Below are 23,760 nucleotides of genomic sequence, written 5' to 3'. Positions count from 1 at the left end.
GCTCCTTGATCAAAAATTATGAAGAATTTCAAGACAGCACTTCCCTGGTGGTCCAGTGGGTGAGAGTCTGCTTGCCGACGCAGGGGACACGGATTTGGTTCCTGGTCTGGGAGGACCCCAATTTCTCATGGCAACTAAGCTCGTGCCCCACAACTACTGAGCCTGTGCTCTAGAGCCCGGGCTCTGAAACAAGAGAAAACACTGCAGTGAGAAGCCCACACACCAACTAGAGAGTAGCCCCCCACTTGCTGTACCACGTGGGCAGCAATGAAGACCTGGCGCAGCCAAAAAGAAATAAAATTATATACATATATAAATCTTTCTTTAAAAAAAAGGAATTTCAAGACGGCCACAGCAGAGCCTTAAAGCAGACACAGCCCTTCTGGATGTCAGGTTCTGCATGCCAGCCCAGGCCATGCACTCACCTAGAATTTTCTGCCTGGGGTTCAAAGAGAGCCAGGTGGGTATTGTGGTGTCAGATGAGGGTAGGATGGGCCTTTTGTGCAAGATCAGAGGCTTTGGGTTTAATTCTAATTCTATAAGGGTTGGGTCACCAGTGAAAGACTGAGAAACCAGTGATTCCATCTAAGTTTGGGCTTACACCTAGAAGATCACTGTTGGCCCTACAGTTGAAAAAGGAAAATTATCCTTTCTATAGCTAATTCTGACAGGGGTTTTTTCTGAATACAGCTTGCTTGGGATCTCTTGACTGTTTGAGAAGATCTGGCCAAGGAAGTTCAGAGGCCGAGGTGGGAAAATACTCATTTAGGGGATGTCAAATCCATTAACACAGTGCTTTTTTTAAGTCTCAGCTGGAGGGAAATATTTAAATAGAAGTCATTAGTGAGCATATTTCTGAAGCCAACAGCGCCTAATAAGTCAAAATTGCTTTCCCTAAAAATGCAACCTATTGAAGGTTTTTCAACACCCTCCCTTTCTGAAGTGCTCAATTAGGGTGAAAAAAAAATCCATAGCTCTCCCTGGATTGAAACTGCTGAAAGGCCGGAGTGCTTTCTGGTTAGGCATTGTCCAACCACAGTGATACAAATCAGCCCTTTAAGATAATTTATACCTCAGAGAGGACTTCGGAAATGGGCCTGCTTGGAGCTAAAAGCATCGTAAATAAGCTAGGTTGGGTGGCTGCACCGACCATGCTGGCTGCAGTGGGAATTCTGGACGGGTCTCCTAGCTCCCCGCCCCCCTCAAGCCTACCTGGTCCACATGGACCCCTCCCAACGTCCTTGCAGGGGACAAAGCCTCAGGAAGGGGTGGGGACCCATTCACGTCCCGCAGAGGGTCCCAGGGCTGCACCTCTGGACCACCTCGTGTGTTCAACCTTGTCTCACTGGGCGCTGCACTCTGTACTGCCCCAGGGCCAGGAGCTGACAGTGAGGAGGGAGTGTCCAGTACCAAAGGCCCAAAGACACTCTGCAAAGAACCAAGTGGCTTCCTTGGGCTCAGAGGTAAAGAATCTGCTTGCAAACAAAACCCAGGTTTTGTGGAAACCCAGGTTTGATTCCTGGGTGGGGAAGATCCCCTGGAGAAGGAAATGGTCTCCAGTATTCTTGCCTGGAGAATTCCATGGTCAGAGGAGCCTGTTGGGGTCACAAAAAGTCAGAAACGACTGACTAACACTTTCACTTCACTTCATCAGTATTAAGGTAAAAACAAATACACACACAAAAGCACCTACGTGTTTGTGTGTGCACGTCCAGCTGTGTGTGGGCATGTACTCTCACATGCGTGTGTTGCAGTGCACTTTCGTGTTCATGCGTACAGGTGTGCACTGCTTGCACGCGCATATACCTATGTTTGCACATGCATGCATGTGTAATCAACCCTGAATATTCATTGGAAGGACTGTTGTTGAAGCTGAAGCGCCAATACTTTGGCCACCTGGTGTGAAAAGCTGACTCAGTGGAAAAGGCCCTGATGCTGGGAAAGACTGAGGACAGGAGGAGAAGGGGACAATGGGGGATGCGATGGGGGATGGCATCACTGACTCAATGGACATGAGTTTGAGCAAACTCCGGGAGATGGTAAAGGGTAGCGAAGCCTGGCATGCCATAGTTCATGGGGTCACAAAGAGTCAGGCACGACTTAGTGACTGAACAACAATCACACCTGGGGGAGTCAGAAAACTTGATTCAGGGACCGAGTGTCATGTCTGGAGCAAAAGCTGGCAAAATGTGGGTGGCGCTTTTGGCTGGGTCAGTACTGGGGTTGGTGAAGGGGTTCCTGCCTGAATCTTGTAGAGCCTAAAAGGATCCTAAGGACGAGAGTGGCTTGACCAGATTTGCATTTTAGAGACTGTAAATGCCTGCATGTAAGATGTAATTATTTTTCTCCAGTATTTCCCTTAGAAAAAGGCACTGTAGAGATTGTTTCAAAAAGCCGAGTTGTCTGGGGAAAGACCTGGTAGCCAGAAACCCCTCAATCTGTTGGTAAAAATAAAAAAAGATCAAGGCATTGAACACAGATAGAGTAATTAATCATTCCTGGGAATAATTATTATCTTTAGGCAAAAATTAGGTAAAAATTATTATTTTACCTAATTATAATAACAGGTAATAATTATTATTACCATCCCCAGAATTGTGGGATGGTATCATAAGCGAACTTTTCAAAGATTATCTTTATTTTATTTTTGCCCATGCCAGGTGGGTTTGCAAGATCTGTTTCCTGACCAGGGAACGGAGAAGCCCAGGCCACGGCAGCAAAAGCCCAGACTTCTAACCACTAGGCTCCCAGGGAACTCCCACAGAGGCTGTCTTTCAAAGGCACAGAGGAGAGTCCTTTCTTTTGAGGAGGTGGTCCTAGTGATGGGTAAAGTTACGCCCACAGCTTGCAGCTGATGGGAAGAACTGACTCATTGGAAAAGACCCAGATGCTGGGAAAGATTGAAGGCGGGAGGAGAAGGGGAGGACAGAGAATGAGATGGTTGGATGGCATCACAGACTTAGTGGACATGCTGCTGCTGCTGCTGCTAAGTCACTTCAGTTGTGTCCGACTCTGTGTGACCCCATAGACGGCAGCCCACCAGCCTCCTCTGTCCCTGGTATTCTGCAGGCAAGAACACAGGAGTGGGTTGCCATTTCCTTCTCCAATGCATGAAAGTGAAAAGTGAAAGTGAAGTCGCTCAGTCGTGTCCGACCCTTCCAGACCCCAGGGACTGTAGCCTACCAGGCTCCTCCATCCATGGGCTTTTCCAAGCATGAGTTTGAGTCAACTCCTGGAGTTGGTGATGGACTGGGATGCCTGTCGTGCCGGAGTCCGTGGGGTCGCAGAGTCGGACACGACTGAGCGACTGAACTGAACTTGAGGCTGGGTGTGGAGGAGTCAGATGTGTGTCTACCGGGCGGGACTGCGGCTGCGGATGGAAGCAAGGTCCAGGATCCGCGGTTGAGTGGGGCGCGGGGCGGGGCGGGGGGGGGCGTGGAAGTGGGAACGGGGAGGCGGGGCTGGGGGAGAGGCAGGTCGGCAGGGGGCGGGGCTAGGCCCCAGCTTGGCTCTGGTGGCTCCTGCAGGGACAGGGGTGTCTCTGAAGTGCCACGTTCGCTCAGCACCAGCTCCTGTCTTGGAAATCGAGGTGACAGAGACTTAGTGACTCCTGGCATTGGCTGTCACTTCTCATTTCCCTGCTCCTCAGAGCGTGGTCAGGAATGGGTGGAAGCTGGTCAGATGCACACCTGAGCCCTGCCATCCCTCAGGTGAACAGGGAGGGGGACCAGGAGAGGCCCAGGGGTCAGGAGCCAGGCCTTTGCTTTCTGGGAGTGCTGAGTTGGCTTCCTCACCTGGGGTCTCTCAGGGGAAGCGGGTGGACCCACTGTTTGTCTGAGACTCAGCTTGAGATGATCGAGGTCGAACTCATACATATAGAAACAGAAAGATCTCTCTCCACGCTCCCCCGCCATTGGTTGCCATGGTAACAGGCAGGCCTGGGGATGACAGTCAGGATGGTCAGGACCCCACTGTTCTCTACCCCTTCCCCATATCGCTGATTCTACCTGCCGGTGAAAAATTTCCCTGGCTCTTCAGCACTTAGCTCCAGGATAAAGGCCAAATCTCTCAGGTTCCCCTAACACACTCCCTGCCCCCATCCGCTTGCCAAGCACAGAGAATTTCTCCCCTTCCCTTCAGCACTCCAGGTGTGCTGTCCTAGTCTCAGCTAACTTGCACCAGCCCCTCCCCATCCTAAAGTATCCTTTCCCCTCCATCCACTTCCCCTCCATCCATCACCATTTCTTCTTTGAAGTCTTCTCAGTCTCAACACCTGTTCTTCGAAAATATTCTTGCTCTCATGAGCTGCTCCAACTGGTGAAAGCAGGGTCGGCAGGGACAATCTGAATTAGACACTCTCAGGGTCCTCAGGTCCCCACCAGCATCCAGACCTTACCCGCCATCCTCCAGCTCTCTGCCCTCCCAGGCACCGGTGCACACCCCGGCCTTAGGTACAATTCCCGAAGGCCTGGATGAAGCAAGAAGTAAGGGCACTCCAAGCATCGTTCACTGCTCTCATCTTTCCCTGCCCCATGGCAGGTGCTGTCCTAGGTCCAGGGAAAGCAGGCTTCATGAACTTTAGAATGACCTCTGCCTTCGGGTTGCAAAGTCTAGTCTCAGAAGTGGAAGTGGAAGTGTTTTTTCCTCAGCTGTGTCCACCTCTTTGTGACCCCATGGACTGTAGCCTCTGTCCCTGGGATTCTCTAGGCAAGAATACTGAAGTGCGTAGCCATGCCTTTCTCCAGGGGATCTTCCAAACCCAGGGGTTGAACCCAGGTCTTCTGCATTACAGGTGGATTCTTTACACTCCCCCCCCCCAAAAAAAATATGACTAAAAATTGTGAGAACACATCCAAAGGAAAAGAAATAAGTAACTTGGTGTATGTAAGGTGGGAAGCACAGGACCAACTCCCCCCTCCCCAAACATACATGTTATCTCCTCGCATTCTTATTATCTCCATTTTACAGATGGGAAAACTGAGGCTCTGAGAGGTGAAGAGCATTGCTCAGCGACACACACCACATGATTAGTGAACGGCAGAATCTGTCTGCTCTTCCAGAGACTGGTGAATTTCTTGCTCCAGTGCATTTCTGTTCCTTCTTAGCACTTCTGTCCCTTGGTTCCCCTATCCCTCAGCTGCCCTTGGGGAACACACATAAAAGGAAGCAGAAGGAACTAGACGAAACATGGGGGAACAGTTTATTTATCCAGCCGAATTTGCTCCACTCCCGTGTGTGTCCTGTTATAGGATAGTTTCCTCCTGTGGGTGAGCCCACACATCTGGGGTGTCTGGCACCAGGGTGTATGCAGGGTAGGGCTGGAAATTCCATTCCTCAGCACCTCTTTTCTCTCCATCTCCCTAGAGGATTCCTGGATCCTACTTAACAATCTTTAGGAAAGTAGCCGCTCTCCCTCCCTCCTTCTATCCCTCCCCGCTTCCCCCCCTTCCCATGATCCCCTGAGCTCTAGCCATGACGTTGACTATGTCCTCTTTTAGTAACAACTCAGCAGCACTTTTTCCAGAGAATTCCTCCATGATCTGAGATGGAGGACAAGCACATATGTGTCGGCCTTGGGATGATTGAGCAGGGGCAGGAGGCTGTCCCTGTGTGTCCCCTGGGTGGGTTGGGAGGATGGACAGGTGGGTGGACATGAGTGACCAAGTTAGAGCCCATGGGGGTGAGGCCCTTTGAGGCCAACCAAATCTGAACTCCAACCCAGCTTTTCTGCTTTCTGGATATGTTATTTTGGCTCAGTCACTTAATTCCTCTGAGCGTCAGTCTTCTCATCTGTAAAATGGGGCTAAAACAGTACATATTTAATAGAGTTGTGAAGAGGATTACATGATCAACATATGTAAAATGCCTAGCATAGGACCCATCAAGTCATGATTCTTCCTAAGTGACACCATCTTCCCCTGTCACACTCACCTAGGGCAGACAGGTGGTGACATAGATATTTCCTCTGTCAGTAGATCTCTGAATGGCTCTACATGCCTCCCCCCACCCTGCCATACACACACACACATGCACACACACCTTCTCCTCCTACTTGGCTTCTGTGTTTCTCCATCCTGGCTTTTATCCCAAACACAAAGCTGTGGAAACACTGATGGGGGGTGGGGGTGAGAGATTAAATTTGGATGTGCAATCTGGGAAGACTTCAAGGAGGAGGGAGAGTTTGTTCCAGGCCCTGAAAGAGCAACAGATTGCGAGGAGAGGGGCATTCCAGGCAAAGGAGATAGGGTGAGTGAACTCCAGAGATGGGATGGCAAAGGCTGATGGGGGGAGATGACAAAGAGCTTGGGAAAACCTCAAAGTGGGGGGCCAGAGGAGGATGGAGAGGGGTGGATGGTGACCTGGGCAAGATGGGGGCGGGGCTGCCACGTGAAGGGGCTTTGAGTAGGTAAGGCTATTCAGGGCAGGGGACAGGAGGGTGCTGGGGTGACAGCCGTGAACTTGAAGACAAATGAGCTCCCTGCGGTCACAGAGCTCAGCATCTATACAATCCAACTTTTCTGCTTACCCTCCGCCTCCTGTCTGCCTGCTTCTCCTTAGGTCCATCTGCACAGCCCTAGCCCTTCCATCCACTTTCCACTCATCCACCTGCTTATACACCAAAACTTCCAGAAGGGAGAAACTCAAAATATGCAAGATCTTTAGATTTCTACTCACTTGGTTCACAAACTTAGTTATTAGGACTTTGCTGTTCCTATGCTGAATATTGGCGGCTCACAATTTGAAGGACAAAAGCACATAAGAGATCAGGATGTATTTCTATACAAATAGATCTTATTTTTCTAACATGTGTCCACAGGGAAGGGGGTCATCCATTGGTTCACACCTGGGTCTCTTCTGTCTTTGTGCTCTGCCCCACATAGAGGATTGGCTTGTCATCTTATGGTCTTGAAGTGGCCACTCCACTTTCTGGCATAGCAGCACAGCTGTGTTTAAGGTTCTATAATAGAAATTCCTACAAAGGGGAGGGAGAGAAAGGGATTGGAAAGAACCAAACATGTTTCTCTTTCTTTTATTAAACTTTTTATTTTGTATTGGGGTATAGCCAATTAACAATGTTCTGATAATTTCAGGTGAACAGTGAAGGGACTAGGCTATAGGTACACATGTATCCATTCTCCTCCAAACTCCCCCCCATCCAGGTGGCCACATAACATTGAGCAAATTTCCATGTGCTATACAGTAGGTCCTTTTTGGTTATCCATTTAAATATAGCAGTGTGTACATGTCCATCCTAAACTCCCTAACTGTCTCTCCCATTCTTTCCCCTGGCAACCATAGCTTATTCTATTAAGTCTGTGTGTTTCTTGTTCTTAAAAATATTTCCAAACGAAGGTTTAATTTGCCTTGATGAAGATATTTATGGAGACTTTACTGTGCCTATTACCATTGATGTGCTGTTTTCAATCAGGTTGAGGTGAGGGGAGATGGCCAACTGTGTAAGCAGATGAATATGGGCCCCATGCAAGTCGGGGGATGGAAGGGCAGGGCTGAAGTGGGAGTTTCAGGGCAGCAGCTCTCCTTCCCCAGTGACATGCCCTGTGCGGCCAGGACACTCAGATTGAAGAGAAACACAGGAAATGAGCAGAACCTGCATATCAGGTACAGGAACTGGCTAGTATTACATTTGGAACTTCATATTGTATTTCCTCCAGCCACTAGCCCTCTGCCAGCCCCTATCCTGTTGAAATTTCTTCCATTGTGGCCTCTCCTCGTCTTCTTTCCCTAGGATGCTGACCAGGTCTCTTGTAATGGGCCATAATAGGCTCACGCATAGAGATGGTATCAATAGTCACATGAGGGACTTCCCTGGTGGTCCAGTGGTTAAGACTTCACCCTCCAATGCAGGGCATGTGGGTTCAGTCTCTGGTTGGGGAATTAAGATCTCACATGCGTCATGGCCAAAAAACCAAAACATAAAACAGAGGCAATATTGTAGCAAGTTCAATGTAGATTAAAAAAAAAATAGCCACTTAATGCCACCAGGTTCAAAAATCCTTCTAGTCTGAGATGTCCCGTTTGAATTGAGCCCTCTGGACATTTCACAGGGTACCTGGCCAGTATTTCTCAGGTCTGTCAAGGTCATGAAAGTCAAGGAAAGAACGAGAAACTGTCACAGAACAGAAGAGACTAGGGAGAGGGATAACAACACAGTGTGGTACCCTGGACCCTGAATAGAATCTGAAACAGAAAGACAACACGAATGAGGAAAGAGGAAACACAAATCAAGTCTGCAGTCTAGTCAATAGCAAATAGCAAAGCTGAAATTCTCAGCTTTGAGCAAGGTGCCCTGGTCACATAAGATATTGTGTTAAGTCACTTTAGTCGTGTCCGACTCTGCAATCCCATGAACTATAGCCTGCCAGGCTCCTCTGTCCGTGGGGTTTTCCAGGCAAGAATACTGGAGTGGGGTGCCATTTCCTGTTCCAGGGAATCTTCTCAACCCAGGGGTTGAACCCACGTCTCCGGTGTCTCCTGCATTGCAGGTGGATTATTTACCAGCTGAGCCGTAGGGAAAGCCCTATAAGATATTAACGATAGGGAAAACTAAGTGAGGGGCACACAAGAATGCTCTGCAACTTTTCTGGAAATCTAAAATTATTCCCAAATAAGAAGTTCATTAACATGAACCCATCTCCTCTTGAATCACTGCCATCTGCTTGAGGTGCTCCAGCAGCTTTTCTTAAATGACAGCTTCCAAGTTCAAGGCCTTTGATGAATGACTTACAGAGAAGTTCATAAAAATGGAGCAAAGATAGGGTGCTTCCTCTGCTCAGCACGCACATGAACACCAGGCAGGAGGAGCAGAGCGGGGGTCTACTCTGCCACCCTCTCCACCAGAGGCCTTACACCCTCTGGCTGATAACTGAGCCCGTGAGCCCTGCGTCTAACCTGACAGACCTCTGCCCTTGGCTGGTGATCCTTCAGTGCTTTCTGTTCCCCAGCCCCAGCCCGTTGCAGACAGGAAGGGTCGCAGGGTCAGGCAGTTTTAAACTGAATCCAACACACTCTTGGCCAGCACCTGCAACATTAGACCCCACACCACACCACAGCCAGGAAGAATTGTCATCATACCACCAGTTGGAGGAATTATTCATGTCATCACTTACTGAATATATTACCCTGTGCCAGGAACTCTGCACTAGAAAGTGGACTCTTTGCCCATTTTGCAGATTAAAAAACTACATTCTGGCAAAACGATTCCATTTGCCCAACCAGAGAAGCGCTCTCGTTTCGCTCCCCTGCCTCTCTCAAAGCAAGGTCCTTCACTTATGAATTAGACGACCGCCCATTTTACAGAAGTAGAAGGCAATGGCAATCCACTTCAGTATTCTTGCCTGGCAAATCCCATGGATGGAGGAGCCTGGTAGGCTGCAGTCCATGGGGTCACAAAGAGTCAGACACGACTGAGCGACTTCACTTTGACTTTTCCCTTTCATGCGTTGGAGAAGGAAATGGCAACCCACTCCAGTGTTCTTGCCTGGAGAATCCCAGGGACGGGAGAGCCTAGTGGGCTGCCATCTATGGGGTCGCACAGAGTTGGACACGACTGAAGTGACTTAGCAGCAGCAGCAGCAGCAGCAGCAGCAACAGCATTTTACAGAAAGGCAAACCAGGACAAAAGAAGGTAAGTTCGGCATGAGGTCACACAGTTTATTCCAGTCTAGTCAGAAAAGGAACTTGGGGGACTACCCTAGTAGTCCAGAGGCTAAGACTTGTGCAGGGGGCCCGGGTTCGATCCCTAGTTGAGGAACTAGATCCCACATGCTGCAGCTAAAAGATACTGCATGCCACAGCTAAGACCTGGCACATTTCTTTATTTATTAAAAAAAAAAAAAGAAAGAACAAATATTTTTTAAAAAAAGAAAAAAATGCAACTCAGGTTTCCTCCTCATTCTGATCCCAGTTGCCTCTGGATTCCTGAAACTTTCAGGGCACCTCTGGCCCCTACCTAGGAAGTCCAGCTGCTCCCAGACCAGACCTGTCCTCCCTTGCCAGGCGGCGGGTACAGATCCCTACCCTTCCCCACCTCACACTCTGATATCTGCAGACACAGCTCAGCAGGGGGTACAATTACCATCTGTGTGGCTGGCGTCTTCACAGAGGCATATTTAAGCCTCTGCAGCGTGCTCATGGGAGACAGCAGGTAAATAGGCAGCGTAGCAAAGTGGTGAAGCCAGTTTCAGGTCTGAGTGCACAGAGGGGGCACCAGTCACAGCACCACGGGGGAATAAAAGCAAAGGAGGAGAGAAGAAACTGCATCCTCGTCTTTTCAGATGTTGCCAAAGGTTCTCTGGGTCTCTGAATGATGCTTTTTCCAATGATGCAGGGCTCCGCCAGGAGCGTAAGGCAACCTTCACAGGCTACTCTGGGATGGTCAAGGCTGTGTCACCTGCCAGGGTCCTGATGGAGCAGTAGCCAAGAGCTATGTAGTTGAAGGAGGAGGGTGTTCAGATGCAGATGCTGGCAGGTACTGGAGGGGCACCTGCTTCCATAACCCACCTTAGGCCCCTGGCAGGGGGATGAAAGGCCATGTGCCATCCAGGCACTCAATCTTGGTCTCCCTACTGGCCAGTAGCACCCAATGGACCATTATAAAGCGGTTGGACACAAACGTGGATCTGTCTGTGACTTGAACAGGAATAAGCAGTCTCTGAGTTCTTGGGAAGACACATGGAGACTATTGGGAAACTGTTTGGGTTCCTTAAAAATACGTCATGCTAGGCATATTGCATTTTTAAAAACCAGTTAATTATTTATCTAGTAAATACGTGGTGGGCATGCCTATGTGCCAAGAATTAAGCTAGACACTAAGGATATAATTCTGAATGAGATGAGAATTTTCCTGGCTTTGTGGGGGCTGAAATTCTAGCTGTGGGGGCTGGGAAGCTCTGGGAGAAGACAGACAATAAGCAAGTAAATCCACAAGGTGAGGACAGAGTATGCTTTATGCAGCCTGGGATGTCTGGGCAGGCCTCTGGGGAGGTGATATTTGGAGGATGAGAAGGTACTGTAAGCCTGTGGATCAAGAGACCGTTGCACAGGTGGCATTTCTGGATCGTAGCAAAGCCTTGGGAGAAAGCTCTTCATATCATGTTTACTAAAAGGCATTACGCGTGTATCCTGTGGCAGACAGTGCTACAAGCTCACCAAGCATTTCCCTTGATCCTCACAAAAGCCCAAGAATGGGTGCATTTTCTCTAATTTGCAGATGAAGATGGTGAAGGCATGCAGCACTTATTTTGAGTTCTAAGTGGGGGCTAAGTGCATGAAAGAATTAGGGCCAGCTCCACTGGCATGAGCCTCATCCAGGGCATGGGGCTTAAGCTCAGAAGGGCTCTGCGCTGGGTTTCATGCGTCTGTTCTCCTTTCCTGAAGTTCTTACCCATTCTTGAACAAAGGCCCACATTTTCATTTTGCACTGGGTCCCACAAATGATGTAGCTGTCCTGGAGAGGGCTTCGAAAATCAAAACGCAATGCAAAAAATGTACAGTGGATTATTGTTTTTGGTAATAATAGCAACAATGGACATGAACTTGAGCCAACTCTGGGAAATAGCGAAGGATAGGGAAGCTTGGCATGCTGCAGTCCATGGGGTCGCAAATAGTCCCACAAGACTGAGTGACTGAACAACAGCAACAATAATAGCAACACACACATTCACACTTCAAAGAGATGTGTATGGGGGCTTTCCTGCAAGCATCATCCCTCACTTCCTGTTCCCTCCTCCAGGTCCTCCCCGGCCCCAGTACTCCCCTACTTCATCCCAGGGAGGGGGGCTGACTCTCTGAATTTCTGCACTTGGCCTGACTAGCCGGGCTAACCTAAGCGCCTCCGTTTCCCCTTTGGGTGCCACTTGACTGACCTACATAAAGCTTCGACTGATCCCCAGGCTAATCCTCTCCCCGCCTGCCCTCCACCTGTTGAAAACGGCTCCTCCCAGCCTTGCCAAGCAGTGCTGCCCCTAGTGGGAGTCGGAGGTATGCAACTCCCTTTCAGGAAGACCCTCTTAGAGCCATGCCAGCGCCACCTGTTCCCGCAGCCTCTGCTGGTCCCCAGTTTTCGGAGCATCTCAGCAGCCAGCCCCAGGTGAGACAAGGGCCAAGGATGTGCCTGGCAGGGCAGGGGCAGAACGGTGGCTTGGGGACTCCTGAGGAGCAGGAGTGGGGCGTGGAGGGAGAATCCTGAAGGTTGGATCCAGTCGTTATTTTAAAAAGGGGATGGGTGTGTAGCAGTGTGGTTGTGTACCTGTGTGTCTGTATCAGCGCCTATCCACCTCAGGGGGTCTGTGGGCCAATGGCCAGTATGACTCTCTACACAGCAGTGTGTGTGTCAGTGGACTCCGGTGTGTGGATCACTACACCTCAGTGTGGGTCTGTCACTGTAGGTCTGTGTGGGGCAGTGCAGTGGTTGGTGGTAGAGCCCTGAGTGTGTGGGCATGGGAGATGGTGTCAGTGTATTTGTCTGAGGGGTAGCGATCTGTGGGTGACTGTCTCAGAGTGCGTGTGCGTGTGTGTGTGTGTGTGCATAAGGATGTGAGTGTTAGTGTCTAGCTCTGCGTGGGACAGTGATCCAACGTGTGTCTGTCTGCCTCTGTGGCTTGGTATCAGAGTGCTGCAAACGGGTGGCTGTCAGTGTCCCAGGACAGAGCCCTGTGTGTGTGTGTGTGTTGTGTGTGTGAGTGTGGGTGTCAGAGTGTCTGTGAAGCAGTGGTTCAGTGTGTTTGCATCACTGTGTGTCCCCGTGTGTTGGGCGAGTGTGGGAGCCTGTTCCTCTATGTGGCAGTGTCCAGTGTGTTTGTGTAGACGTGTGTTGGTGTGAGCGCTACTGCATTAGCCCGGTGTGTATTACAGCAAGGGAGGTTCTTTGTGTGTGTATGGGAGTGTGTGTATGGAAGTGGGTGCCGGCGACTCTGCTTCCCAGCAGCGAGTGTGGCTGCGCCGGGTGGGCTGGTCCCCAGGACCTGGGCGACCCCTCCCACGGGCGGCGGGAGGACGGTCGCCTCTAGGACCCGGCGGCGGCCGGCCGCTGTCCCCGGGCCGCGCGAGTGAGCATGTGCAGAGCCGGGCGCCCGCTCGCCCGCTCGCCCGGCTGCCCGTTCGGCGCCCGCTCGCTCTGCCGCCGCGGTTCAGCCCGGACGTCCGCAGCCCAGGGAGCCAGGCGGCGGCGCCCTGTGCCCGGGGCGCATTGGGCCGCTCCTCGCCGCGGGCCACCCGGGGGCGTGCGGGCGCCGGGGGCGCCTAGGCTCCGGGCACTGCGGGGCTGCGGGCTCAGCGCCCCGGGGAGGCGGGGAGCGGGCGCCCCAGCTGGCCGCGATCGCGTGGGTGAGTGCGGTCTCCGGGTGCTCCAGCCGGGACCCCTGCGCGGGCAGCGGGTAGGGTTACCCCAGCCGCGGGCCAACAAGTTTGTGTAGACGCGGCCGGGAGCGCGGCGGGGCTGCACCTGCTCCGGCTCGGGGCGCGCTGGCGGGGGGTGCCTCTCGCGGGGCCGGGGCGGCTTCGCCCGGGAGTGTGTGCGCTTGGGTGGAGGGAGGTTTCGGACGAGCGGGATGGGGAGGGGGTGCTCAAGGCAGTTTCCCAAGCCGCATACCCGCCTTGGAACCCTCAGAGACTGTCCGTTTTCCGGGATGGAGCCTTGGATCCGGGCCCGGGGAAGGGGTGAGGACAGGTTTTGGGGTGCGCACTGCCTTTTCTTAGAGGAGACGTTTACCTAGCGGCAGCTCCCTCTCGTTCTGCTAGCACGCCAGGTTTCCGGTCAGCGGAGGTTTTTCTCCGTCTCTTGGTGAACTTGAACGGAGGCATGGGCAAAGGCGAAACGTATGTATTTTGTCCGGAAAATTACCCTAAGTAGAGCTTTTGCATCTTCCTAAGTGTAGGAGATTCATGACTGGAGGCTGCTAATTGCGGTTTTTCGTTTCTCAGGAGAAGCCTCGGGGGTCCTCTGCTCCGGATAACCTCCCGGGTGTCTGTTTTCCCTGAGCATCTGTGCCCACGAATGATGCTGGCTCGGTGCCGGCTCGCCCAGTGGGGAGGCAGGGGCGGGGAGGGAGACCTCTGACCCTTCTCTGAGCACTGGGAAGGCTGGACATGAGGGTTCCAGTCTCACAGCCCTGCCCTGGGATCCTGCTGCTGCCCACACTCGCCTGGTCCCCAGCAGCACCCAATATGGACAGACTCGGAACTCCACTGCACTTTTCTAACAACATTAGACGCTGTCGTCTCTCTTTTCGCTGGAAGGGCGGGCTTCAGTTTATGGAGTGCTTGGCTTATCCCATGTCAGAACGCCATGGTTGGGATCAGGAGATGGGGAGAGGGAGTGACTTTTTCTTTTTCTCCTCTGGATCGCCTAGGTTTTCAGGCACAGGAAGTGAGGGCTGGTGGAGAGGGGAATACAGGCAGCAGAGGGCTGGCTTGCTGCGCTCTGCCTGCAGCAACCTCGACCTGGCGGTTGCAAGTGCTGGAGAGAGAGCAAGGTCGGGGGAGGTTCTGTCCAGTATTCCCCTGACCGCCCTCATCCTCCCCATACACTTAGCTCTGGCCTCACAAGTCCCTCGGAGATGATGCCCCGGTGGGCCCATTGGTTGCCCCCAGAGCCCAGTGGTTCCATGGGGGAAGAGCAGCTGTGTTCATCTCCTAAAGGAAGCTTGGCCGACAGCTGGGCTGGTAGGGTTAGCCTGGCAGCCCTCATCTTCCTCGAGGAGAAGCCCCCTGGCCCTTCCCTGCTGCAGCATCTTCCAGTCTTCAGCAGGACTATTTCCACAGCTCCTCTGGAAGCATGCTTTATTTTGGGGTGAGGGGTTCCCTTATTTCACTTGGAGCCCTGTGGGGTGCTGTCCTGTGTCCTGTGTGTCTGGCTGGAAGTGAAGAGACGCCTGGATTAAGCAGATGGCTGGCCCCCTGCCCCTTCCCTCCTGTCTGCCTAGTCAGGCAGAAGCGGATATTGTGGGCCACCAGTTGGCTGCTAAAGCCTGAGCCCTCGGAGCACTGGGGAGTGAGTTGCAGAGTTGCTTTCCTGTAAGTCTGCCTCAACAGGCAGCCCCGAGCCTCCAGGCTGGGACTGAACTGTGTCTGAGCAGTGCTTCTTGGGAAGGTATGTTTCTCTATAGACACACCTGGCTTGTGCTTCCATCCCGCTCAGACCCCAGTCAGCCTTGGCGAGGCCAGTCCCCTGGATTCTCCATCTGGAGCTTCACTGAGGCCAGGGCAAAGGACTCTGGGGCAGTTCCGTGTTTATCTTTTAATTTTTCAATCAGTTTTTATTGGAGTGTGGTTGCTTTACAATATTGTGTTAGTTCTGCTATACAGCAAAGTGAATCAGCTATAAATGTATCTCCCCTCTTTTTTGGATTTCCTTCCCATTTCAGTCACCATAGAGCACTGAGTAGAGTTCCCTGAGCTCTATGGTAGGTTCTCATTAGTTATCTGTTGTATACATAATATCAGTCATGTCTACATGTCCATCCCAATCTCCCAAGTCATCTCACCTCGCTTCCCCACTTGGTGTCCATAAGTTTGTTCTCTGTGTCTATGCTGCTGCTGCTGCTGCTAAGTTGCTTCAGTCGTGTTCGACTCTGTGCAACCCCATAGACGGCAGCCCACCAGGCTCCCCTGTCCCTGGGATTCTCCAGGCAAGAACACTGGAGTGGGTTGCCATTTCCTTCTCCAATGCATGAAAGTGAAGAGTGAAAGTGAAGTCGCTCAGTCGTGTCCGACTCTTCGCGACCCCATGGACTGCGGCCTACCAGGCTCCTCCATCCATGGGATTTTCCAGACAAGAGTACTGGAGTGGAGTGCCATTGCCTTCTGTGTCTATAGATGATCTTATTTGCAAAGCAGAAATACAGCTCAGTGTTTAGACCCTTATCCATAGGATGTGAGTGATGATCAGACCCACCAGCGGGGGCAGAACTGGGATGGAGGCAGGCCCCGCTCATCTGGGGAGTGAGCGCTGGAACGTGGCCTTGGACTACTTTTCCCTGGACTTCTTTTCGCTCTGCTGTTTTAAATCTCTCCTCCTCTTGGCTTTAGTAATCAGCATGTGGACATATCAGGTGGTGAAGTGGTAAAGAACCTGCCTGCCAATGCAGGAGACACTAGAGACACTGGATCGGATTCCTGGGTCAGGAAAATCTCTTGGAGTTGGAAATGGCAAACGACTCCAGTATTCTTGCCTGGAAAATTTCATTGACAGAAAAACCTGGCGGGCTGCAGTCTTTGGGGTCACAAAGAGTCGGACGTGACTGAACACAACACACATGTTGACATGTCACCTGGGAAGCTGTTTGAAGGGTGGCTCTTTTGGAGAACATAGTCAGGGAGGAACTGTATTTCCTAGGGTGGATGTGAGAGTGGTTGGAAGAATGGGCTGGGTTAACCATATGCAGCTTCAAATACTGCGAGCCTCTTGGTAGCCATTAAAGCTTTCCTCCTCCACTTCAATTCTCTGTCTCTTACTGCTGAAAACTCATGAGGGGGCCAGGAGGGTTCTGAGGACAGGAGAGTCCAAGGTGTTCCCCACCCCCCAGCATAAGTACCCCATCCCATGACTTCAGGCACAGAGCCAGAGGAGGTTGAAGCTAACTTCGGCTGGATGCTCTACCCACTTGCTCAGATTTATCCAAATCACTCAGTGAGGTCTGGACAACCCTCAAGAGTTTGCCACTCGGTGGAAGAAACATCCAAGCACATGAACAAAATAGGGTTCTACCAAAGAGGTGGCCCAGAGATAGCCTAAAAGAGTCTGTAATTGGCTCTTGCAAGAGTGGGTTGGGCTCCAGACCAACCAACTAAAAAGGGGAGATGCCACCCCCATGGAGGTGTTCTTTCTTGGCAGCCCTGGCCCCTAGCTGAGTGTCTGGAGGAATGTCTGGAGTTGAATGGATGAAGGAAGGCCACGTGATATGGTAGATGATATCACAAACCTGGGATCTGAAAATCTGAGTTCAGTCTAGCAATAACTGCTTGTCTTTGGTCAGGTTAATTTGGCCTCTCTCTCTGTCTCAAATTCTGCCTTACCATGATGGAGATGGTAATGATTTTGACTTCACAAGTTTATGGGAAGATCCCTCATTCATTTGATGACCTGTTAGTTCTTTCAGCACACTTGAGAGTGTGTGAAAGCAGTCTTGCAGTCTCTAAGGTGGAACATACGGATTTGGTCTTTTCTATCTGAACCCTTCCCTTCTCCAGGGGGTCTTCCCAATCCAGAGCACTGAGTTCACTGGAAGAATCTCCCCTCCCACTACCTCCTTTGCTTTGACTGGAGTTTTGACCTTAGTATTATGTTTTATACCTTTTAAGCACCACTTCTTAATTTGGAACTTTTCCCTTAAGTTCTAAAGTTCAGAAGATCAAAAGATTTGCCTCTTCAAAGGCAGGGACCCCACTGCATTCCCATTTCCCAAACCTTGTCCCATCCCAGGGCCCAGCAGATCTCTGTTTAGTGGGTCCTTTGTTCTCTTTCTGAGCTTCCAAGACCCAGAGCCTTGGGACCTGGGGGTGAGGGCAGTGTGGCCCTGAGCACTGGAGGGAGGGTGACCCATGGGCACAGATTTCTGGGGCCTGCCCTGTACCCAACAGGCACTGCCTGTGTCTATGAGGGGCCCATAGGCTGGGAGGAGAAGTGGACAGTGTACCTGGGACTCAAGGCAGGACACGTAACCTGAGCATCCAGCCTCCCCGTTGAGCAAGGCTTCATGGAGGAGGTAGCATTGGAGCTGAGGTTGGTGGCCGCAAAGCATTTCTGAGCCACAAGACAGGGCACCCATTAGCATTCCTGGCCGACAGAAGAGTATGTATAAGGGGGCTTGAAGCATCACATGCTGGCCAGTGGGGCATCAAGTTCTGGAAGGAATGTTGAAAGGAGTTTGCTGGGAGACCGACCCAGGAAGGGCCAGTGAATACCAGGCTGAGGGGCTTGAACTTGGTCACCTGAGTCCTGGAGAGCCATTGGAGCCTGGAGCTTTGATCTTTCTTGGTGTTAGAAAGATCTCTTTGTGAGGCTGCTGGGAGAGGGCAGCCTCTGGGAGAGGGGACAGTGTCCAGATGACAGGCATTGAGACTGGGCAGGGTAGTGGCAGGGGTTGAGGGTGGGAAGAAACGGGGAGGGGTGCTAATTCATAGCACCGAGCCCAGCTGGAGGCTCTCAGTGGGGCTTTGCTGAAGTTTAGAGGCTGAGACACCCTCCTGCCAATCATGGAGGCTGGGGCTCTGAGCTGCTGGACCACGAATGCCCATCTCCTTGTCTGTGGGAGCAACACGTGGGTCCCTGTTTCTTGTGTTTGGGGCTCACCCAGCTAAGAGCTCACGGCTCTGGATCTGCAGATGGTCACAGCCCACACAGCAGTGGCCATGGCATTCCTAAGGCTGCTGGTGTTCTTTCCTTCCCTGTCTGTCCTCTCTGGTGGGGGCAGGGCTGGTGTGGTGGAGTCGTGTGACTGAACCCCACTGGCCACTGGTCAGGCCTGGGCCCTCTCTGAGCTCTTTCTCCAGCCCTCGGGCCCCAATGGCTGCCTTCTCTCCTCTCCTGGCTGTCACCACTGCTCCTTTCTTCAGTCCCGCGGAAATCTCAGCCTGGTGCCATCTGCCCAACGCACACCCCCACCCCCTGCCCCGCTTCAGACTGAGCCACGGCTGCCACCTGGGTCCAGATGACAACAAAGTAACAGCTCAAGTTGTCTGTGTCCCACCTGTGCTAGGCTCCTGCTCCCTCCCAGAGACCCCCCAGAAGCCTCCCTGTCCCAATGTTCTCTTCTCATTCCTTGGAAGAAGCTGAGGGTCTCCCTCCCCTGGGCCCTGGTCTCCTCTAGGGTGGCTTTTGGGCCTCTGGCAGACCCCCAGGCAGGGCATCTGGTGTCCACCTTGTCCAGCCTGAGGCTCTGTGCCTCCGTGGTGCCCCTTCCCTCCTGAGAAGCCTGGAGTCTCAGGCAGGGGTGGGGGTCCCCTGCCCCCCACCCCCATGATTCTTCGAAGCACTTTGCGTGATTCCCAGATGGGAGGTGTCACATGGGGAGCGTGCCTTAGGGGAGAATGGCCTGGACCTGCAGAGGAGGGGAGGGGTCAGGAGGCTGGGGCTGTCACCACATGGCAGCGTGGGGGAGGTCTGGCTGGGGGGGTGCTCTGTGTGTGGCACCATGCCTGGGAGCTTCATCCTGGCATGTTTTCAAAGAGATCTGATGGAGGCATACCAACCCCCTTTCAGGATTTCATCTTGCCTTCTTTGAAGCTGGGTTGGGGAGAGAGGTGGGCAGCTGAGTGGACACAGGGTGGGCTCTGGGAGCAGGGAGCTGGGGTCTGAATCCTGGCCCTGGTTTGTCTGGCCTTGACCAGCTGAGCTTTAGAGACCCAGGCTCTTAAATGGGGGTGATCAGGTTATCCCCCTCGACGGGAGATACGGAGTAAATGAGATGGTGCAGGTGAAACATACAACCCAGTGTAGCCTAATTACTAAATGCTGCAAAAGAAGAGGGATGGAAGTGTTAATCGCTCCGTTGTGTCTGATTCTTTGCGATCCCATGGACTGTGCTGCCAGGCTCATCTGTTCATGGGATTCTCCAGGCAAGAATACTGGAGTAGGTTGCCATTTCCTTCTCCAGGGGATCTTCCTGACCCAGAGATCAAACCCAGGTCTCCTGCATTGCAGGCAGGTTCTTCAGCATTGAAAAAGCAAGCATGGGCTTCTCTGGCAGTCCAATGGTTAAGACTCCACACTTCCAGTACAAGGAGCACAGGTTCAATCTCTTAGTGGCGAGCTAAGACCCCACGTGCCTCTTGGTGCGGCAAATAAATAAATATTCAAAAAGAAAGAAATAGCAGGCAGTTCGCTAACACCTATCTTAGCATGGAGGCAGCTGCAGGTAAGCGTGGGATACTGGTCCCACCCCAGGGAGTTGGAGGCTAACTGGAGGTGAGGGTGGCTGATGTCCCCCACAGCTCACTGCTGAAGGCCTCTCCTCCAAGGAGTTTCCAAGTTTGCTTCCCTTGCCACTGGCTGTAGATAAGAGGTTTCCTCTCTCATTCGGTTCCATGACAATGCTGATTAACCCCCATTTCACAGATGGGAAGCCTGAGGTACCACCCATTCGGTGACTTGCTCAAGGTGGATTTGCTCTCATAGAGGGCCTCCTGGCTTTGGGATGCAGTGGGCACAGCTGACACGTAGTGGTTAGATATACCCCCCTCCCCAGGTGTTGGCTGCTTCTGTTCTTCAGCTGCCTTGTGGCTTGGCTCTGAGTCCTTATGCAGATGCTGCACTTGACTCAACACCCCCTCCTCCCAACCTCCAGGCTTTTTCCCATAAAGTCACTCAACAGACATTTACAGGCACTGCAGGCTGCATGCTAGGATCTGGGGATGTGATGATAAATCAGGTGTTGTCTGTGCCCTGGGGGAGAGGTGAGTGTGGCAGAGAGTCGGGGACGATTGCAGAGCAGAAGCCTGGGCCTGGCGACAGGTTGCTAATACTGTGGGTTTACATGGACCCACTCCCCACCCCCATCCAGGCAGCGGCAGGTTTTCTGGGCTAGGAATCAGCTTTGCAGTGTGAAAAGTTCAGAGTAGCAGTCTGTCTTATCAGAAGCAGGGGTCGTGGAGCTCTGGCCTGAAAGCAGCTGTCCCCTGCCCCCTTGCCCAGTGTCCACCTCCCCAGACTAGGGGAGGGCCCCAGTGGGAAGGGGTGGCTCCAGAAAGAACTTGGTGGAACGCGGGGAGGTGCCTTGGCGAACCCAGGTGTGATCACTCAATTCCGGAATGATCAGCGCTGACCACACCTCACCCCGCTGCACCCTTTGTAGCATGTTTGCAGCTCCTCTGAACAAACGTATATGGAATTCAGGCTGCATCTTGCCTTCAAAATTGTGAACTGTTGATCCATTGCCCACCTTTTGGCTCCATCTCATCAGAACCTTTCTTCCCACAGCAGGGGTCCACACTCCCCTTTTATTTTAGTTTTATAGGATTTTTCACTGATAGAATCTCAATCTTGTAACCAGAAGCCTTTTGCAAGCAGATTTGGAAGCCCCTTTTCCTAAAATGACAACACAGGAAAGATCAAATATAAAGCTCAGCACCTGTGTTAACTTCCACGTATCTCTAAGGCCTGAACTGGTGAAGCTGTGTCCTTCGTGCTCATGTATTGCTTTGTCTCCCACCTATCTACTGAGGCCCCCACAGCTCTGGATAAGCGGAATTTGAGATTTCATTGCCCTAAGATCCCCCACTGTGGTGCTGGAGAAGACTCTTGAGAATCCCTTGGACAGCAAGGAGATTAAACCAGTCAGTCCTAAGGAAATCAACCCTGAATATTCATTGGAAGGATTGATGCTGGAGCTAAAGCTCCAATACTTTGACCACCTGATGAGAAGAGCCAACATTGGAAAAGACCCTGATGCTGGGAAAGATTGAGGGCAGGAGAAGAAGGGGGAGACAGGATGAGATGGTTGGATGGCATCACGGACTCAATGGATATGAGTTTGAGCAAACACTGGGAGATGGTGAAGGACAGGGAAGCCTGGAGTGCTGTAGTCCATGGGGTCACAAAGAGTCAGACACAACTTAGTGACTGAACAACAAGACCCCCACAGAAGCAGGTTTCTGATATCAGGATCCACCTATCAGTGTATCTTCTCATCCATTTAAAAAACGTATTCAGACACAGAGAGGGCTGAGCATCTTTTTTGCTGGGACTCATGTTGTGAGCTGGGGTTACCAAAATGTGTACATAGCGTATGACCTCTAGCCTGGAGTCAGTCGCAGTCCTGCAAGGATGGTTGACAAGTATGAGGACAATTAAAATCATCCTAGGATGGCAAATGCTGGGATGAGGATCAGCATGGGGAGACAGAGAAATCTATACCAGTGGGTGGGTGATGGTCAGGGAGAGCTTCCTGGAGGAAGTGACACCTGGGCTGAGTCTTGGAGATACAGAGGGATTCACCAGGTAAAGAGGGAGGAAAAGACATCAAGTGAAGTATGAGCAAAGGCGCCAGGGCAGACATGCTGTGGTTGTTCTGCTGGACCATGGGGTCTGTGTGTGTGTGTGTGTTTACACACACATGTGCACGCCATGAGGAAGCAGAAGGGAAGGGCCCAGCAAGAGACGAGCTGGTTGGGCTAGATCAGGAAGGGGGCCTTGTATGTCATGCTAAGGAGCTTGGAGTTTATCCCAAAGCCACAGGGAGCTATTGAAAGGGGTTTTAAGCAGGAGAGCGCCGTGATCAGATTTGCGTGTTAGGAGGATCACCTTGGCAGCCTTGCAGAGGATGGATTGGAGGGGCCAAAGCTGGAGGCAGGGGATCAGTCCGGATTTCTTGGGATTTTCTCTGTGGTTTTACAAATCTGACGAGGCTGGCCGGGGTGGGCCTGGCACACACCAGCTTAGAGAGAAAATAAAAGCTCTGGAGACCCATCTGAAATGGCTCCCAGACTCAGCATTTAATTCCACCTTCATTTGCTGACTCCCTACCCTGCCACCCCTGCCCCAGCCTAAAGGACCCACTGGACCCCCTAATTCTCAGATCCTGCCCTGCCCAGAAGCATCAGAACCTGGTGGCACTCAGCATTGAATCAGAAAGGGTCATGCTGGTCTGACACCACCCCCTCCCAGACCCTGGAATGCCAGGCCACAAGAGCCCAAACGTTGTCTTTCCTCTCACACCCGGCCACTGTCCCCAGGGCACAGAGCAGCCATTGAGGGGCCGCGGGGTCCTGGCGGGGGTCCCGGGCCTTGTTAGTTACAGGCAGCGGCTTAGTCACGCTCCTCGGAGCCTTTCACCCCAGGACAAGCCTGTCCTTGTGTTCCAGGCTGTCCTTATCCAGCAGCCCAGCTCGCAGCAGCTGCGGGCCCCTTTACCAACCCCCGACAGTGCACTTCAGAGGCGCTGTCAAAGGAAACCAAAGCCCAGTGTGAGAGCTGAGTCCTGGGGAGCAGAGGGGCACCCCGGGAAGGCTTCTCTACACCAGGAGCCCAGCCTCTGCTGACAGGTGCACAGCCCCGGGGCCTCTCCTGCTCTGGTGTCCTCCCTTCAGGAAGCAGGGAAGACTGTGCAAGCCCACTCCCTCCTCTGTGCCCTCTCCTGGGTTAAAACCAACCCACCTCTGCAGAAGCATTTCCAAAAGACAGTATGCAACCCCAGTACACACATGCATTGAGCACCTGCTGTATACTTATGCGCTGGCCTGAGTGCACATACAGGTAGTGGGGTTCATTACAGGCTGGACCACATGGGGGTTCACAGTCCAGGCTCTGAATTCGGGCTGTTCCAACCCTTAGCTCCTCTTCTCCCCAGTTGTGTGACTTTGGGAAGTTTACTTTGTCTCCCTTTGCCACAGTTTCCTCATCTGTAAAATGGGGGTAATGCTGTATGTATCACTTTGGGGTGAGGATTAAATGAGATGATACATAAAGCGTCTAGCTCAGAGCCTGGCACATAGTTTAAGGATTCATACAAGGTCACTGCTGCTGTTTTTCCTCCTTCCTGTTATCATTAGTGGATTGTCCTACTGCTCCAGGGTAGAGCGTTAGTTCCATTTTACAGATGAGGAGACTGAGGTCCCATGAGGTAAAATAGCCCACCTGCTGTCACATAGTCATCCAGTGGCAGAGCTGGGATTGGAACCAGGCTCTCTGTCCCTCACTTCTGCAGCACAGCCAGTCCCTTTGGCAGACAGAGCACAGAGGCGTGGGGCTCCTGACCCTGGGGCAGTGGGAGAGGTGGACCCTCCTATGGCCTCTAAGTACCCTTT

The 23,760-nt window shown here is 52.1% G+C and overlaps 1 protein-coding gene across 3 annotated transcripts in view; it reads left to right on the top strand.

Annotated features, from left to right (window-relative positions):
* The first annotated feature begins 13,080 nt into the window (after nt 1–13,080).
* WSCD1 (WSC domain containing 1) overlaps nt 13,081–23,760 on the top strand; it is a 43,037-nt gene continuing 32,357 nt past the window's right edge. Inside the window, exon 1 of one of the 3 annotated variants that reach the window (XM_070389274.1) lies at nt 13,081–13,344. The gene's annotated coding sequence lies outside the window, so the exon portion shown is untranslated. Of the gene's footprint in view, nt 13,345–13,375; nt 13,395–13,659; nt 13,837–23,760 lie in introns of those variants that run through there. The other 2 variants (XM_070389275.1, XM_070389276.1) reach the window with 2 other exon arrangements.

This window comes from Bos mutus, chromosome 19 (assembly GCF_027580195.1).
Source record: "Bos mutus isolate GX-2022 chromosome 19, NWIPB_WYAK_1.1, whole genome shotgun sequence".
Taxonomy (NCBI): Eukaryota; Metazoa; Chordata; class Mammalia; order Artiodactyla; family Bovidae; genus Bos; species Bos mutus.
This window is presented reverse-complemented; position numbering and strand designations above follow the sequence as displayed.